This window comes from Scyliorhinus torazame, chromosome 1 (assembly GCF_047496885.1).
Source record: "Scyliorhinus torazame isolate Kashiwa2021f chromosome 1, sScyTor2.1, whole genome shotgun sequence".
Lineage (NCBI taxonomy): Eukaryota > Metazoa > Chordata > Chondrichthyes > Carcharhiniformes > Scyliorhinidae > Scyliorhinus > Scyliorhinus torazame.
In genome coordinates this window covers 178,256,266-178,273,151 of record NC_092707.1, presented here as the reverse complement: position 1 = coordinate 178,273,151, position 16,886 = coordinate 178,256,266, and the positions used below count along the sequence as shown (strand labels likewise).

Sequence of the window (16,886 nt, the reverse complement as noted above, 5' to 3'; positions counted from 1 at the left end):
TTGTCCAAAATATCCATGGACCTGCAATTTTAGCACTTATACCGGGATCTGCCAGTAGAGAATCTCCATCTCTGACTCTAGCAGAGTATCTGGGACAGCCTGGGTGTGGGGACGTTAACTCACTTTTGTGACCCAGTATGGGCACATCAGAGATGCTTGCAGACCTGGGAAGGGTGGAAGGAGGTTAAAGCTAAGCTGGTCAGCCAATTGCAACAGCCCCAACACCATTAACAGTTAACAAAGGATTACAGTCATGTGGATGCTCCGTTCCTGTGAGATGGCACCAGAGGGGTTCAACTCTGGCTTCTTGTGTATACAAGAAAATCAACGTTTTTACAAAAATGCCACAGAAAATTATGTTGGGATTAATATAATATTCATAATTTGGGGAGATACTTTGAACAAAATGTATTGCATTAAACCTTTCCTTCTTGTTAAATAAATACAATGTCAGAGAATATCAGAATAAACAGCAGATTTAGTTATATATTCCATACATCTTTCTTTTTGGCCGATATGCACATCAGTAGCACATTAAAGTACAAAAAAAGCTGGAATTTTCGGCATTTTGTGATATTCTCGATAAATCTATGTCATTTCTGGTTTGTCATGACTACATGGCTAACCATGTGAGTTCTGAAAACAGATTCAAGTTGTACATTTTTGAAAGCCAGGATCTAAATTCTTAACACTGTTGAGTTCAAGGAGTATCCCATAACGACCACAGTCTAAATAAATCGCCAAACTCTGAGAATAATATTGGACTTGTCACACAATAGGTTATTTAATAATAGACATCTTTGGATTGACACCCAGGAACAAAAGGGGAAGCTGATCTCTGCTGTTCAATGGAGGTGCACGGCAGATGTCAGCTGAGGACAAATCAGGCTCCTACTCAACCAGAAATGTTGAATCTGCTCAAGGGTGCAGTGCACTATCATTGATAATGATTTTCTTTCCTAGCAGGTAGAAAATTATTGATAAATGATAAAGCGGAGATATCGAAGGGGAAAGGACTCTTTACACCGAGGGCACTATCTTTGCCCTTTGCTGTAGATTCCGTCAATTAGTAGGATAAAACTGAGTGGGTGGGAGGGAGAAAATGGGTTTGGGATTTCCAGTCTCGTATACATAGTGTGTGCTCACTTGCATTGGCTGAACAAGACAAAGTCAATAATTAGTAAACTTCTAGAGCAACAATCTCACGGTGGTTGCCGCTCGGTGTTCAGCATCAGTTTTTTGGGAAATTGTGTGGACGTGTGCGTTGCTTCCTTGCCAATTCCAGTAGGTTTGAGAGCAACATTCTGGAGGGGCGTGGGGAGAAGTGGGAGCTTATATGGTGGGACTGTGTGCCAGGACTTATTTATAAATAACTCCTCACTCCAAGCCCATATGACCAGCTGTGCCAAGACTTGTTTACAACACCCCACTCTGGGATCATGTTACAGGCCCAGTAGCACTCCTTGGCTTGCATCGATTCTGGCATGCAAGCCAAGATATCAATATTAATTATGAAGAGATTGTAATTAATTGAAAACTAATTGAATCAAATTTCCCCAGCCCGAATGGATAATGGGTATATGTAGATATTAAAATTATTTTGCACAGCTTTAATTTTCTTGATCAATGCTGATTAAAAATAAAAATATGATTTTGTAGGGGTATGATTAAATTCTTAACGGGAGATGCTAGTCAAAAAGAATAAAAATTAGATTAATGGGGACACTCTGACATTCGTAGCAACAATTTCCGAGTCTGTAATAATAACAGTTGTTTTTGTTCATTGGTTGCTGTGACATATGGTTGTATTGCGTGGCATTCTGTGCCTGCCCTATGGTGTGACTGCCAAAGCTATTGCCCTTACTGCAACAGCCTGAAATAGGGACTGACGATATGCGGGCCAACGTTTACGCCTGGAAACACAGGCAGTCACTGGAACTCAGGGGGCTAATCAATCTTTCAGGGTACTGAAGGGGACGGTTCAGGCATTACACACTGTCAGCTGGGAGAGTCACTGGAGCATTGAAAACAGCACAATGCTGTGTAGTGGCAGGTTGGGTGTGATTGGGATATTATGCTAACAGCTAGAAAAATATCATAAATAATGGTTAACGATCATTTTTAAAAAATATTCGCTCACAACGTGTGTAACATAATCGTACGCTTGATCTTGAAGATTCTCTGTTCATTAGTACGATTGGCAAATCCTGAAAACTGCCCAACGTTCAACAATTGAAGGCACAGGCGCTGAAATCATTGTCATGGTGAGCTAACATGTAGAGGATGTATTACTTCCAGTCCTGGGATAAGTCACAAGAGTAGGTTTGCTCGAGAGAACTCTACAATCGCATATGAATGCTGACAGAACGCTGTCACTGAATTGACGATCGCATGTTCCAATCTTAATATAATTGAAGTAAGATGCTGTGATAAGATTCTGAAAGCTGCATTGCAAATATTCACACTCCAGTGGCTATCACTTGCATTTTAGCGCAAAAATGGTGTGCCTGCTAACCAAGTTTTATTGGAGCTCAAGTATTCCGAGAAAATGTTCAAGGCATCAATTTTCCCTACAATCCTCCCTAATAGTATGAGAGCACATTTTTAAGATCAAATTTTAATCTGTTTCCTTGCTTTCAAAAGTACAGTTCAGGTAGTAAGCTCCAAATTGTGACTCTTTAGTACTTACTAAATAAATAAGTGCAGAACAGATAATTGTTTGACTAGGCTATGCATAAACTTCTGATGTTTTTATCCAATAATTCCAGTCTTAAGGAGGTCTGACCTGTATTAATATTCCAATGTGTAAGGTGTGGGTTAATGATACAGCATTTACGAGCTGCTTTTTTGCCAATTGAGGGAGTACCTCAGAATTGCCTTAATGTTTCCTTAGTTGAAATGTGAAGATTGAAAAGATATCACTGATTTCCACACAGGACTTTGTAATGAAGATTTTTTGTAATGGAATATATATATGAAAAACTTTGACATCTGGGGCGAAATTCTCCGGTATCGGCGCGATGTCCGCCGACTGGCGCTCAAAACGGCACAAATCAGTTGGGCATCGCGCCGCCCCAAAGGTGCGGAATGCTCCGCATCTTGGGGGGCCGAGCCCCAAACTTAAGGGGCTAGGCCCGCGCCGGACTAATTTCCGCCCCGCCAGCTGGCGGAAAAGGCCTTTGGTGCCCCGCCAGCTGGCGCGGAGATGACATCTCCAGGCGGCGCATGCACGGGAGCATTAGCGGCCGCTGACGGCATTCCCGCGCATGCGCAGTGGAGGGAGTCTCTTCCGCCTCCGCCATGGTGGAGACCGTGGCGAAGGCGGAAGGAAAAGAGTGCCCACACGGCACAGGCCCGCCCGCAGATCGGTGGGCCCCGATCGCGGGCCAGGCCACCGTGGGGGCACCCCCCGGGGCCAGATCACCCCGCGCCCCCCCCCAGGACCCAGAGCCCGCCCGTGCCGCCTTGTCCCGCCGGTAAGGTAGGTGGTTTAATCTACGCCGGTGGGACAGGCATTTTAGCAGCGGGACTTTGGCCCATCCGGGCCGGAGAATCGCGGGGGGGCCCGCCAACTGGCGCGGCGCGATTCCCAACCCCGCCGAATATCCGGTGCCGGAGAATTCGGCAACTGGCGGGGGCGGGATTCACCCCAGCCCCCGGCGATTCTCCGACCCGGTGGGGGGGTCGGAGAATCTCGCCCCTGATGTGATCAGAGCAGCCAGACTACAATTCATAGCAGCGACTTCCACCATCCTCAATGCAAGTACCATCATTGTGTCCAAATCCAGGCATTCCACTATCATTAATAGAGCACTGCTCTCTTCTCAAATCTTGGGCCCTGCTTCAACTCCAGACTTGATCCTGCACCCCCATCACGCTTATTTAAAAAAAATAAAGTGAGCATAATCTTTAAAAAAAAACTCAGAGGCAATTTCGGCTGCTACAGGGTAAATACATAATTAAAACATACATATCGTGTGTTAAATACCAAGTTAAATGTAATTTTGCATAAGTAGACAGCAGGGGCTGTTTAGCACAGGGCTAAATCGCTGGCTTTGAAAGCAGGCCAGCAGCACGGTTCGATTCCCGTAACAGCCTCCCTGAACAGGTGCCGGAATGTGGTGACTAGGGGCTTTTCACAGTAACTTAATTTGAAGCCTACTTGTGACAATAAGCAATTTTCATTTCATTTCATTTCAAATGCGAAAGATAATAACTGGGTATGAAAGCAAATTGAGGATTGCAAATCAAGTATTTGACTTGGAGAAATTTTTAAAATAAATTCTCATAAGAGGCAAACAAAATGCAGGTAATTAGGGGCTGACACCTTAGATCCTTTTTAATGTTCTGTTGAATATTTTAAAGTTCTATTTGATATCTTTTGTCCTTTAGCAATCAGCTAGTGCTTAATAATATTTAGGAATGGGCAGAAATCTGGTATTGCAATTTAAACTGGTTCCACTGTCAGTTTATCATGATTGGTTTGGTTCTCTCACCCTTGAATCTGAAGATTCCAGGTTCAACCCCCACCTTAGGTATTTAATGTATAATTGAGACTGAGAGTCCAATGCGGTATAGAGGAATTAATGCATTGTTGCAAGTGTTGTTTTTCAGATGAGATAGGAAGCCTTGTCTGCCTGTCTATTCATGATGGATGCTAAAAGTTCCTGAGGAAATATTCAGAGTGCCAGGTTCTGGCATTGTGGGAACATAAGTTCAGGAGTAGGCCATTCAGCCTGTCAAGCTTATTCCTCCATTCAATATGATCATGGCTCATCGGACACGTCAATGCTTCTTACCCACACTATCCCCATAATCCTTTACATTATTGCTCATCAGAAATCTGTCAGTCTGTACCTTAAACATACTCAATGACTGAGCTTCCACTGCCCTCTGGGGTAGAGAATTCCAAAGATTCACAACCCTATGTGTAAGAAAATTTCTCCTCGCCTCAGTCCTAGATGGCATCCTTGGTGGCATCATGGTCTACATTTTTGTCACAGCCAACATCAGTAAAAGAAACAAATTAACCATTTATCTATCTCATCTCAATTTTACAATTTATTGGATTTTCTTGTATACATTGGCTGTTGGGCTTACCTACTAAGAAAAACTGGCATATATTATATCTTCATGTTAAAAGTACCCCAGGGTTCCTCACAGATGGAAATAATCATAGAATTTACAGTGCAGAAGGAGGCCACTCGGTTCATTGAGTCTGCACTGGCCCTTGGAAAGAGCACCCTACCTAAGCCCACGCCTCCACCCTATCACCGTAACCCTGTAATCCTGTAACCCAGTGACCCCCACCTATCCTTTTTGGACACTAAGGTCAATTTAGCATGGCCAATCCACCTAACCTGCACATCTTTGGACTGTGGGAGGAAACCGGAGCACCCGGAGGAAACCCACACAGGCACGGGGAGAAAGTGCAAACTCCACACAGTCAGTGACCCAAGCCGGGAATCAAACCTGGGACCCTGGAGCTGTGAAGCAACTGTGCTACCACTGTGCTACCGTGCCCCCCTTAGATGAGGACATGGGCAACAGATAGTGAGCCATGGAGGAAAGCATTAGTTGGGGGCAGATGGAGATGTGATTGTTAGCATGATCAGAGAGATTCGTTTTGGCATTATTAAACGGAACGAACTGGAGAGAGAAGAGGCTTAAGAAGGGGGTTCCAGGTGATGGGACAAAGGTGCAGTAGAGCTCTATGGTGATAGCAAAGGAAAGGAGTTGACATACAAAAAATCAAAGTCAGAGGATCCAATAGTGTAAGGTGGGGTATGTCAGTTGGAAGAGATTGCAAATATAGCATGAGATAAATCTGTGGAGGAATTTCAGTACAGCAATGAGGAATTAAATTTTGATATGCTAATAGACAAGGAGCCAGTGTTGGCCAGTGAAAGCAGAGGTATTAGCCTGGGGACGATATAGGCAGCTGTTTTATAAAAGTTAAAATTAGAGGAAATTGGAAGATGGGAAACATGAAGCGAGAGCCTTTTAAAGATAACAGATAGAGGTTTCACAACGGAATTGCTGAGCTAAGAGACGAAGATGGGTTTTGTAGTCTTTTCTCACTTTATTGTCTTATATTCAGTCATATGAGCCAGGCCTGACGTTCATTTTAACTTCAGAATTGTTTCAAAGACTTGACCGAAAGCATAACTGTTGTAACAATGAGTTCTTGTGTGAGCTTCATCATTTCCAATACCGGCTATAGTTTGCACACTTTGATTTATGTCTCAAGAGTACCCTTTTAAAAATTAAAGAGCATTTGCTGACAACTCTTAAATTATACTGAAAACATGTATGATTCAAGCAGGGATGTTGGAAGCATAGCTAAAGGATGATGTTGTAACATTGACATATTCTAATAAGAATTCATTTCAGTTTGTAAGCAGTGTCAGAACTAAGTGTTGAACATGACATGCTCACATTAGTGAGCGTACATTATTAATTATATTAATATCACTCTATGATTGGCTACTGGAAGGCCTGAAGGTAGATATGAGAGACCAACGGAGTCAGTTTATCTCCCTTCTATCAGTCGCCTGATGTGAAGTGCTCCACCTAGTGGTCCACTTGGGAGCTCAGGTGCTGAAGGTTGATAACCAACCGCATGTCTCATTTGTCTCTAGAATATTCATATCTTCAGATTTGAGAAGTGAAACCTTTGCCTTTCTCTGTTGCTCCGGACGCAACACTAGGGTCCCCACAGTTGGATTTGAAATACTGTCTGATGCAGAACACCCACAGCTTTCTTCCTCTTGTTTTGTCAATTCTCTACAAATCCCTCCCTTTTTCCTTCTCTTTCTATGGGAACAGAGCAGCTGTGGAAAACTGATCCTACTGAGTATGAACCATTGTGTCTCAGCAGTCCAAATGTAACATTAAGACTTACTGGGCATAAATTCAGTAAACTTCCAAATTTTACCTGAGATCTACATGTGAAGTAATTAAAATGTCATTAAAAGTGCCATGTCCTCTATTAGTATGGACTCTTTTGTCTAAACCTGGCAGGGTAATAAATGGATCTGAAAGTTTGCTAATTGCAAATTCAATACTCACCAGAAATCAATTGTTGGGGGAAATGGTTCATTGCAATCTAAGATTATATTGTTTAACAAATAAGCACTCCTGGATTCCTTGATTTGCATTATCATTTAATATGTATCAACAGATAATTTGCTAACACAGAAATGTTGTGCTGAGATCACAAATACAATGTAAGAGGAATAAACCAGAATAGCTCTTTGGAATTTTAGGCTTGCAATACAGAGTCTTTCTTCACATTGTGTTGCACATCAAAACAACAGCAACCCTTCTTGGTGCAAAGCATTGGGTCGAAATGCTTTGAAGTTGAGAGACTCACGCAGTACATAGAATCATAGAATCCCAACAGTGCAGAAGGAGGCCATTCGCCGCATCAAGTCTGCACCAGCCCTCTGATAGTGCACCCTACCAAGGCTCACTCTCCCGCCCCATCTCCGTAACCCCACTTAACTTTTGGACACTAAGGGGTAATTTAGCATGACCAATCTACTTACCCTGCTCATCTTGGACTGTGGGAGGAAATTGGAGCACCCAGAGGAAACCCACACAGACACGGGGAGAAAGTGCAGACTGCACATCGAGAATCACCCAAGGCCGGAATTGAACCCAGGTCCCTGGCGCTGTGAGGCAGCAGTGCCACCATGCTGCCCTACAGTGCAGGTGACAAAGCATTCACCTTCCAATCAGAATGGGGCTGCTTTGAGTTCTTGGAACTCTTGTCATTTGCATCTGCCAGCATTCATTGAGATGTTTATTTTTTTAGGCCTGGGAACATAAAGATGAAAAAGAATGATTTTACAGTCCCTTCTCAACCAGTCTCGAAGAAGTGTTGACCCATTTTCAGTTTTGCAATTTGTGCAGAATTTGCAAATGTCCCACGGAGATTTCGTGAAATTCTGCAAAATCTCACATATTGAGAGACAAATGACTTACATTTGTTCTTTGAAAAAGAAAAGACACTCAACTCATTGTTCAAAAAAGAAAAATAATCAACTGAACCCAAGAATATTTTGAATAATCAAAATGGACAGAAATATGTGGTAAAACCTTTACCTTTGTTGCCTGGTTGGAGAAAGCTTATGATGTGTGACTGGTAAAAAGTGCAAAAAGGAAAAATAATGAAATGAATATTTGAAAATTCAGCAAATGGTATTATGCATACTGGTCCCTCTTTCAATATTTGGTCATATTTGGCTACCAAGGCATCGTAGTTAATGAGCAGTCTTAAAAAAGAGAGTCAAAATAGTTTATTTCCTACTCACGTTAGGAAATGCAATAACAAAGCAACAGTCCAAGTGCCAGCAGGGCCATCCTGAGATACCGGCTCCTTCCTGAGGCTGGCTTTTATTTTGGTGAATTAACGAGCCCGCTGTTAATTCGGGGGGAGGGGGGAGGGGGGGTGGGGCGGGGGGGGGGGGTGGGAGTGCTCATGCTCTACTGCTCTACGAACACCACGGGGAGATCAATCGAGTCATCCCCTTGGGTCTCCTGGGGGGTGTATCACAAGATATATTTTTTACATTTTCTACTTGCAGACTTTTATAGCCACTTTTATTTTAAACATTAAATTGGTGTCAAGCTGTTGTGCTTCAAGTTCACCATGGGCACATCACTCAAGCCAGGGCACTGTGGCAACTTCTCTAGATTTATGCTGTTCCCTCATTGTCATATGTGTGGCACTGAGCTTGAGGACCATTGCTTTCTGGGCAAAAAGAGCCTCAAACATGCAGGCACAGTCGCTTAAAGCTTTATCGGTTCTTCCTGTGAGACCCAAAATGGGGTGAGAGCAACATTTAACATTTGCGAAATGGTTAGTAAATGAATTGAGTCTCAAAAATGATGCCTGACACCATAGAGCGAGTTGTACACGTCATGTGAGGTGATGTCAACAAGAACAAGTACCATTCTTGGGGAATGTGATGCACCCTCCTCAACAAAGGCAGTTGGGGAAAGAAAGGTAACAGAGCAGATGAGTGTGACCCTTATTGTTCAGGGAGCAGCCTTCTAAATGAGGAAGAAAAAACAGACACCGTTATTTGTTGCTTTTTGCAACCATCTGACGTCTCAGGCTTTTTTACAGCCATAGAGCTACTTTCTGAGGTACAACCAATGGGTGGGATTCAGATGGCTCCACAGCAGTCTTACGCATAGCCAAAGAACCTGTGAGGAAATCTATTAGTTCAATGCCGGAGGCATGCCGGTATTAGATGACCAACGTCGGGTCTTCCCCAGGACTCGAGATCCAGAGGAAGGAAGTCCCACCCACTGAGAACAACCAGCCAATCAGAGGAGCAGTGGCAGCTGCTGACAATACACCCACCAGAGGCCCAAGATTGCTGAGAGTCCCGAGGACTGGGAGAGTAAGAGCAGATCATAGAATCACAGAATTTACAGTGCAGAAGGAGGCCATTCGGCCCTTCGAGTCTGCACCGACCCACTGAAAGAGCCCCCTACTTAGGCCCCACAACACCACCCTGTCCCCATAACCCAGTAACCCCATCTAACCTTTTTGGACACTAAGGGGCAATTTAGCATGGCCTATCCACCTAATCTGCACATCTTTTGACTCTGGGAGGAAACCGGAGCACTCAGAGGAAACCCACACAGACATGGGGAGAGAGTGCAAACTCAACTCACACAGTCACCCGAGGCCGGAATTGAACACAGGTCCCTGGAGCTGTGAGACAGCAGTGCTAACCACTGTGCCACCATGCCACCCTGAGGAACATAGGTTGGGGTTGTAGGAGCATCGGTGGCACAGCCATTGAGTTGACTTTCAGCAGAGCCCCCTTCCTCATGCTGAGACCCTCAATCAGGCACTGAATGCCTGTTAACAAGAGCCCCCCCCCCCTCTTTGGGAGGCCGCAACTGGCGGCCTTTGGGAAATGTGAGAAAGCCATGCAATTTTCATCCATCCCTGAGCCACCATTAAATCGCAGTGGCATTAGGGATAGTGGGTATCAATTGCCTTCTTAATGAGCCCAATTGACATCTCGTTACTAGCAGTCCAGAATCCACATCAGCCCCATCAGTTAAAGTTGGAATTCTGCTGTAATTGAGTTCCTGCTTTAAATTGGTCATCAAGAGCAATCGTCCCCACTTGGTGAAGTATGAGGGCTTCATTGCAAGAGTAGAAAAAGGTGTTCACGTAGGCTGTTGGGGGAATTGGAAGCGTCTCTTTACTTTGCAGGCTTGGAAGTAATTCAGTCTCAGGTATTGGCTGGCTTCAGACTCATTCTTTCATCAACTTACGAGTGTTGGATTTAACCCCTTCCACCCTCCAACTTAATCGGGAGAGATTCTCCAACAGCCGGGAGACTAACGTGGAGCTCTCCCGTGATTGAGTAGCCTGGTCTCTGTGGTAGTCATCACTGTTGTATTATATTGTATTATACTGCACTGCATACTAGGGTATTACGGTAAGGCCCCTGTACTACAGCTACGGGGGTAGATCCATGCCTGCTGTCTCCGCCCAGTAGGCGGAGTATAAATGTGTGTGCTCTCCGAACTGCAGCCATTTCGGCAGCAGCTGTAGGAGGCCACACATCTCTGTGTAATAAAGCCTCGATTACTCTCTACTCTCGTCTCGTCGTAATTGATAGTGCACCAATTTATTACACACAGATTTTACAAAGATGGATCTCCGCATCAAGCCAGATTGCCTGCAGCTGCATCCTCAAGCAGACAACGCCAAAAAGGACTTTGCACATTGGCTAGCTTGCTTTGAACCATACATCGGATCTGCGACAGACCCAATCCCAGAAGCACAGAAGCTCCAAATTCTGTACACGCGGCTGAGCTCCGATGTCTTTCCCCTCATCCAGGACGCGCCAACCTACGCAGAGGCCATGGCGCTACTGAAAGAGAACTACGCTCAGCAGACCAACAAGATCTACGCCAGGCACCTCCTGTCCATGCGGCACCAAGTTCCCGGTGAGTCTGTGGAAGATTTCTGGCGTGCCCTGCTCGCCCTGTTGAGAGACTGTGATTGCCTGGCCATTTCGGCCGCTGAACATTGTGACCTGCTAATGAGAGACATGTTCATTACGGGCATAGGGTCGGCCTACATCTGCCAGCGCCTCTTAGAAGGGGCTATGCTTGACCTCGTGGCGACCAAGAAACTAGCGCTCTCGCTCAAAGTCGCTCACGCAACGTACAGGCATATGACCCTGACTGCACGGCTCACCCCTCCTGGGCATCGTGGACCCAGCCAGCGGCCACCCCATTGTGGACCCCATCAGCGACTGCCCCAGCAGCCAACCAACCCCGGGGAACCCAAGTGCTACCTCTGCGGACAGACAAAACACCCCCGGCAGCGCTGCCCGACGCGCAGCACGCTCTGCAAGGCCTGCGGCAAGAAAAGATATTTCGCTGCAGTATGCCAGGCCCGCTCAATCGCCGCTATTGTCCCTGCACCCCCCGCATGCGGCCAGTGGGTGCTGCCATCTTCCTCGCCTCAGACCATGTGCAGCCCGTGGGCACCGCCATCTTGCTCCCCTCACAGCACGTGCGGCCCGTGGGCGCCGCTATCTTGCCTGCCTCAGAACACGTGCAGCCCGTGGGCGCCGCCATCTTGCCTGCCTCAGAACACGTGTGGCCCGTGGGCGCCGCTATCTTGCTCATAACCAATGGGCGGAGCCATCTTGCCTGCCCCAGGATACGTGCGGCCCGAGGGCACCGCCATCTTGCCTGCCTCAGAATACGTGCGGCCCGTGGGCGCCGCCATCTTCCAGCCTCAGGACCCCTGCCCGTCGGGCACCTCATCGGGCTGCTCATCTCCTGCAACCGCCGACGACCAGCCGTGTCTCGCCTCCGTCACGATCGACCAGCCCCGACCGCACAACCTCACGACCGCGTCGACAAAGGTGAAGGTGGACGGGCATGAGATATCCTGCCTTCTGGACTCCGGGAGCACTGAGAGCTTCATCCACCCCGATACGGTGAGGCACTGCTCCCTCGCGGTACACCCCACTAACCAGAGAATCTCCATGGCCTCCGGATCCCACTCCGTGGTGATCCGTGGGTACTGCGTCACCACCCTCACCATCCAGGGCGTAGAGTTCAGCGGCTTCCAGCTCTATGTCCTCCCCAACCTCTGCGCTCCCTTGCTACTCGGCCTGGACTTCCAGTGCAACCTCCAGAGCCTAACCCTGAAATTTGGCGGGCCCCTACCACCCCTTACTGTATGCGGCTTCACGACCCTTAAGGTCGACCCGCCTTCTCTGTTTGCAAACCTCACCCCGGATTGCAAACCCGTCGCCACCAGGAGCAGACGGTACAGCGCCCAGGACAGGACCTTCATCAGGTCTGAGGTCCAGTAGCTGCTGCGGGAAGGTATCATCAAGGCCAGCAACAGCCCCTGGAGAGCCCAAGTGTAGTGGTGAAAAAGGAGGAGAAAAACAGGATGGTCGTTGCCTACAGTCAGACCATCAATTGGTACACGCAGCTCGACGCGTACCCCCTCCCACGCACATCTGATATGGTCAATCAGATTGCACAGTACCGGGTCTTCTCGACAGTGGACCTGAAATCTGCCTACCACCAGCTCCCCATTCGCAAGGCAGACCGCCCGTACACCACGTTTGAAGCGGATGGCCGCCTTTACCATTTCCTTAGGGATCCCTTCGGCGTCACTAACGGGGTCTCGGTCTTCCAACGGGAGATGGACTGAATGGTTGACCAGTACGGACTGCGGGCCACTTTCCCGTACCTAACCTGGATAACGTCACCATCTGCGGCCACGACCAGCAGGACCATGACGCTAACCTTTCCAAATTTCTCCACACCGCTAAACTCCTCAATCTAACCAACAACAAGGAGAAGTGTGTGTTCATCATGAACCGATTAGCCATCCTCGGCTATGTGGTTCAGAACGGAGTTCTAGGGCCCGACCCCGATCGCATGCGCCCCCTCATGGAACTCTCCCTCCCCCACTGCCTCAAGGCCCTCAAACGATGCCTGGACTCCTTATCGTATTACGCCCAGTGGGTCCCTAAGTATGCCGACAAGGCCCGCCCACTCATCCACTCCACCGATTTCCCACTGATGGCCGAGGCTTGCCAGGCCTTCACCCGTATCAAGGCCGACATCGCCAAGGCCGCGATGCACGCGGTCGACAAGACGCTCTCCTTCCAAATCGAGAGCGATGCATCAGACGTCGCTCTGGCCGCCACCCTCAACCAGGCAGGCAGGCCCGTGGCATTCTTTTCCCGCATCCTCCATGCCTCCGAAATTCAGCACTCCTCCATCAAAAAGGAGACCCAAGCTATCGTTGAAGCTGTGCGGCACTGGAGGCATTACCTGGCCGGCAGGAGATTCACTCTCCTCACTGACCAATGGTCGGTTGCCTTCATGTTTAACAACACACAGCGGGGTAAGATCAAAAATGATAAGATCTTATGGTGGAGGATCGAGCTCTGCACCTTTAATCACGAGATTTTGTATCGCCCCGGTAAGCTCAGCGAGCCCCCTGATGCCCTGTCCCAAGATACATGTGCCAGCGCACAAGTGGACCGATTCCGGACCCTGCACGACAATCTCTGTCACCCAGGGGTCACCCGCTTTTATCACTTCATTAAGGCCCGCAACCTGCCCTACTTCATCGAGGAAGTCAGGGCGATCACCAGAGACTGCCAGGTCTGCGCGGAGTGTAAACCGCACTTCTACCGGCCAGACTGTGTGCGCCTGGTGAAGGCCTTCCGCCCCTTTGAACGCCTCAACGTGGACTTCAAAGGGCCCCTCCCCTCCACCGACCGCAACACGTATTTTCTCGATGTGGTCGACGAATATTCCAGATTCCCCTTCGCCGTCCCATGCCCCGACATGACGCCTGCCACCGTCATCAAGCCCTCAACACCATCTTCGCTCTGTTTGGTTTCCCCCTCCTACGTCCACAGTGACCGCGGATCCTCATTTATGAGCGAGGATCTGCGCCAGTACCTGCTCAACAGGGGCATTGCCTCGAGCAGGACAACCAGCTACAACCCCCGGGGAAACGGGCAGGTGGAGCGGATGAATGGGACGGTCTGGAAGACCGTCCAGCTGGCCCCACGGTCCAGAAATCTCCCGGCCTCCCGCTGGCAGGAGGTCCTCCCTGACGCCCTTCACTCCGTTCGGTCGCTCCTGTGCACGGCGACTAACGAAAACCCCCATGAACGTCTCCTTGCCTTCCCCAGGAAGTCCACCTCCGGGGTTTCGCTCCCAACGTGGCTGGCAGCTCCAGAACCCATTCTCCTCCGCAAGCACGTGCGGCTCCACAAGGCGGACCCGTTGGTTGAGAGGGTACAGCTACTCCACGCAAACCCACAGTACGCCTACATAGCGTACCCCGACAGCCGCCAAGGCACAGTCTCCCTCAGGGACCTGGCACCAGCTGGGTCCCCACACATCCCCCCCTCTGCCCCTGCGCCACCCTCCCTTCCTGCAGTGCACCCCACCACAGCCCCCGCTCCAGGACAATCCATCCTCCCCTTGGTCCCACCCGGGGTTGAAGAGGATATCGACACGCTCCCGGAGTCACCGACGACCGAGCCGACGCCTGACTCGCCACCAGCACTGCAGTGCTCTCAACGACGGATCAAGGTGCCCGACCGTCTAAATTTGTAACCTTCTCTGAAATTTTAATGACAACCGGTATGTAAATAGTTTTCCACCACCCCCACTGGACTCATTTTTAACAGGGGGTGAATGTGGTAGTCACCACTGTTGTATTATATTGTAAATACTGCACTGCATACGAAGGTATTGCGGTAAGGCCCCTGGACTACAGGTACGGGGGTAGATCCCTGCCTGCTGGCTCCGCCCAGTAGGCGGAGTATAAATGTGCGTGCTCTCCGAACTGCAGCCATTTCGGCAGCAGCTGTAGGAAGCCACACATCTCTGTGTAATAAAGCCTCAATTACTCTCTACTCTCGTCTCATCGTAATTGATAGTGCATCAGTCTCTATGGTTACCTTCACGATGGGCTGCATTAAATCCGGCTCACTGTTGTGCAAAATGCAGCAGTTACTTTGCACCAGGCAAGGTTCAACAAACAACAATGTGATAATGAGCAAACAATCTGTTTTTTGCTAAATTGATCGAGAGATAAATATTGACCAGGGCACTGGGGATAATTCACCTGCCTAAACTGCCATAGGATCTCTAACATTCATATAAACAGGATCATCTGGACTCGAAACGTTAGCTCCTTTGTTTCCCTGCAGATGCTGCCAGACCTGCTGAGGTTTTCCAGCATTTTCTCTTTGACATAAAAACAGGAAGATGCTTCAACTTAATGGCTCATCCAAAAGACGGCCCAGGAGTGCCACAGGCCAAAGGCCAGAGGTGAATGGGGAACACATGGGAGTCGTGGGTGGGGTGGGAGACAAGGGCAATGAGTTGTCTTTCAGTAAAGCCCCCTTCCTGATTCCGGGCCCCTCAGTCAGACACGGAGAGCGGGATTCTCTGATTCATGCGAGGCCGCCACTCCGCCGATTCTCCGGTCACCGGAGAATCGGCGCCATTGGCGCCGGCGCGGCCGGTGTGAGATAGCCCGAGTCCTGCCGGTGCCGTTCACATGTGAACAGGACTTCGACGTCCATCCTGCGGGGGGCGGTCTGGTGGGGGGGAAGGGGGGATCCGGCCCGGGGGGGGGGGGGGGGGGGGGGGGGGGGGCCTCCCCCGTGGCCTGGCCCGCTATCGGGGCCTACCGAATGGTGGGCTGGCTTCTCCTGGTGGGAGCCTCTTTTACTCCACGCCGGCCCCTGGACCTCTACGCCATGTTGCATCGGGGCCGGCGCGGAGAAGGAAGCTAGCGCGCATACGCGAGTTCACGCCGGTCGCAGCGCACATGTTCGAATGTGCACCGGCCGCAGCGCGCATGAGCAGACCCACACCGGTATCGGCAGCTGGAGCTGTGTGAGTCGCTCCAGTGCCGTGCTGGCCCCTGTCGGGCTCAGGATCGCTGCTCCTGGGGCATGTTGATGACGTCGGAAAACGCGACAGCCTCAGGATCAGATAATCCCGCCTGAATACCTGATAAAGGCTGCAGGGCTCACTTAGGACTACACTGGAATGTCAGCCTCTATTTTCATGCTGAAGCCTTAGAATTGGGATTGAACCCAGAACCTTGTGATCAGAGGCAAATGTGCAACCATGTGAGCCTAAACAAAGATCCTTAAGAAGTTTAGCAAAATACTTCAGTCCCCTATTTAGCCATTCATTCTGATCTGGAATGCCATACCTATTAGATTAAAACACACCTCCATCAACTACATATGTGAAAAGTTTCTTAACTTTACCTGGTTCTTGCTTTGGAGCATGTCACATTTGGTGGGTGGGGGCCATTAAGGATAGCCTCACTGCCTTCAAACCGAAGGACCTTAATCTAGAACAGCTTCTGCAGGAGCCAACATTTTTCAGAATAAAGAGGGTCTGCATTCATCGCATTCCTGCTGCTCCGGTATTGGGGACAAATCCACGTAGTGTACCTTTCATTCTGTCACAGCTGTTTACCCTCCTGCTGGTCCTATCATTCCCCTGCTCTATCTCAACCAGTCCTGGCAGACACATCACCATCACCCCATAAACCACCCCCCTCGCACCCCCCCCCCCCTCTCCCACCAGCCAAAGCAAGAAAAAGCTCATTAAGTGAGCCAAGTTGTTTGCCCAGGGAGAAGGGCATTATTACTCCACCTGACTCCACAAAAACCATTTTGAATGAAGATTTCTTTTGGAGTAACCAGTAGTGGTCCCTTTGAGGATAGTTGGTTGAACTGCTCTATGCCAAGTACTAGCGTGCAGAGCATTCAAAGCTACTCTCTGGCAGTTGATCCTTCAAAATTGAATTG

At 48.8% G+C, this 16,886-nt stretch overlaps 1 long non-coding RNA gene across 1 annotated transcript in view; it reads left to right on the top strand.

Annotated features, from left to right (window-relative positions):
* The first annotated feature begins 2,150 nt into the window (after nucleotides 1-2,150).
* LOC140429897 (uncharacterized) overlaps nucleotides 2,151-16,886 on the top strand; it is a 125,145-nt gene continuing 110,409 nt past the window's right edge. The window contains exon 1 of the long non-coding RNA XR_011949235.1: nucleotides 2,151-2,264. This is a non-coding gene — a long non-coding RNA (uncharacterized lncRNA). The remainder of the gene's footprint in view (nucleotides 2,265-16,886) is intronic.